Genomic DNA, 2773 nt, shown 5'->3' with positions numbered 1-2773 from the left:
GGTTGGCTTTTAATTGCTTTACTATCTGTTGCTTTTAGTATTGCAATTATGGGCAACATAAAAGGAGGAAATATACTTGTATTTAAATATTTAGATATACATTTAGTTTTGACTTTATTCTAAAACTATGTTTATGTATTTTTCTTTGTTGACTAGAATTTAACTATATTTTTAAAAAGTGGACTTTTCAACAATTGATTGGAATGACTGAGAAAACAATTCTGTTCTGTACTAATGATGCTCCAGAAAAACAGAATGACTGTCATTCTCCATTTTGGTGGGCTGATTGAAGATGAATTCCACTGAGGAGGGATAGCCTGGGTCTTTGGCTCTCTGTGTGCCAGCCCAAAGTTGGCCTTGTGAAAGCCTCTATAACATCTGGAGATCCCTTGAAAATGAAGTGGGTTGGGATTTGGACATTCCCAATAGGGAGGGTTAAATTAGGCTGATGGGACCATAAAGAGATGATTCTAGGTATCTGATAGATCCTTGTAGTTCAACTTGATTCTTAGATAGAAGGTAAATGCATGTAATACAAGAGAAGTAAAATTTCAACAGACCAAAACTAGATCTGAGTCTCACTCTTCCAGACTGGACCTCTTTGTTGCTATAAATCTTGGATGTACAATAAATTATGACTGAAGTTTTCTTTTATGGATTCTTTTCAGCTTCCAGAGACTTCACTATCCTATTATGTCTTTTTGTGAAGACATGCTGCTTCATAATTATTGATAATGTCACACCAAACTTTCTGGTTTTGCATGGGTCACCACCTGTTCTCACATCTTCTGTGGTCAGTATGTCAGTTCTGAGTTTAGTCGTTCACCAGCTATCTGTCTTGCCTGTAGAAATAACCTTTCTGGCTAGATACTGTCCTCACAGAACTTAGTCCATCAGAGGAATATAAAGCTATGGTATTGGCAGGAGTGCAACCAGAGATGATGTTGAACATTAGCTCCTGAGCACTATACTTCTGGACATATTAGGTATATCAGGAGTCTCTCTATAAGAATACAATTTCAGCAAAGCTGAGGGCCATCCAAAACACATGGAGAAGATATATACTCAGCAAACACAGAGCAAAGATGTAGAATTGACATCTATAAAAGGAGAGATCACCTCCATGAAGTAAGTGCTAAAAGAACACAATAAAAATGTTCACTGGTATCTTTAAAAACTGTATGGAGTGCAATCAAAAGTATCAAAAAGCTCCAAAGCCTCTGTGATAGTCTGAGGCTATGAAACATTACTGTTGCTAACCAAGAACATACCTTTGAACCATCCATAATTGCACGGTCTGGTGTTTTTTGCTTTTCATTAGGGAACAACGCCAAGTGTTTTTTGGACAGTGTACCAGTTTAAAATCTGGGTGATGGAGATGGAGATTTTCAGTTCAGACCTTTTTTTTCTGGATTCTCACAAAACACCTGAAGCAAGCAATAGCTTTTTTCAGTTTTGCCTCTCCAAGTCATGAATTAGAGCAGCAGCAAGTTTCCAGCAGGGTCGTGAAAGTGAAAACAATTTGAACCGGGCATGGTGGCATGCACCTGTAATCCAGCTACTCAGGAGGCTGTGGCAAAAGGATCACTTGAGCCCACTTGAGTTTGAGAATGCAGTGAGGTAGTATCATGACACTGCACTCCAGCCTGGGTGAGATAGTGAGACAATGTCTCTAAAAAAAAAATGTAAAAATAATTTAGCTAATTTTACAGAATGTTTCTAATGTGCACTTCCAGTGATTTTACTTAGCAGATCTTTATTCTAGAAGTCCCCAACTTCCCTGAGCTTTTAAGTCTTTAAGATTCCTTCACATTATCACCTTATAAGAAACGAAGTGGCAGTGAAATGTGGCTTTAGAGTGGATTTTTTCATTTCTAATATTTAAAGCATGAGCATTTTTTTAATCAATTGTGAACAGTTGAATTTTAATCATTAGTGAGAAGGTCACGACAGTATTGTGTATTTCAATAGATATGTTTGTGTCTGAGTTGTGTGTTTATGCATAAGTACCTGTGTTATATGTCTACATGTCACTTTGAATTCTTGTATTTATGCATATCTGTGTATGTAAAAGTGTGTGAATTTACACTGACATTTTGGTGTATTTGCCTGTAATCCCAGTGCTTTGGGAGGCTGAGGTGGGAAGATCCTTTGAGCCTAGGACTTCAACAATCTGGGCAACATAGCTGAGATGTTCTTTCTACAGAGAAAAAGATTATATATATGTATCTTTAAAAGTTTTCCAGTTTGTTGGTGTGCACCTGTAGTCCCTGCTACTCAGGAGGCAGAGGAGGAAGGATCCCTAGAGATCAATTCGAGGCTGCAATTAGACATAATCAAGCCCCAACACTACACTCCAGGTGACAGAGCAAGACTCTGTTACAGAAAAATAAATAAATAAATAGAGAGCCAGTCATAATCCCAAAAGACCGAAAGACACAATCACAATTCCATATGCCTAATCTCGAATGTTAAAAGTGTTGAAAAAGTAAAATCCCAAAAATATAATTCAAAAAAAGTTGTTTAAAATAGCATTAATAGTACTCATTTATATTTTTAAAAGGGAATGTATTTAACAAACATATAAAAATACAAAGAATACATTATAGTCCACCTATAACAGCATCGGCAATAAAAACATAGCAAGTTTTGCAAGCATAAACAAGCTGGTGTATGAACAACAGTTGCACCAGTATAACGGTTATGAGCAGATATAAACTGTTTATAAAAAAATAGGTCAAAATGGAAATGTATAAATGTATAAATGCCTATA

The 2773-nt window shown here is 36.4% G+C and overlaps 1 pseudogene; it reads left to right on the top strand.

The window, feature by feature from the left end:
* Positions 1-693: 693 nt before the first annotated feature.
* Positions 694-1526, top strand: LOC100582533 (annotated as a pseudogene).
* Positions 1527-2773: the final 1247 nt, after the last annotated feature.

This window comes from Nomascus leucogenys, chromosome X, assembly GCF_006542625.1.
Source record: "Nomascus leucogenys isolate Asia chromosome X, Asia_NLE_v1, whole genome shotgun sequence".
Classification (NCBI taxonomy): Eukaryota; Metazoa; Chordata; class Mammalia; order Primates; family Hylobatidae; genus Nomascus; species Nomascus leucogenys.
This window is presented reverse-complemented; position numbering and strand designations above follow the sequence as displayed.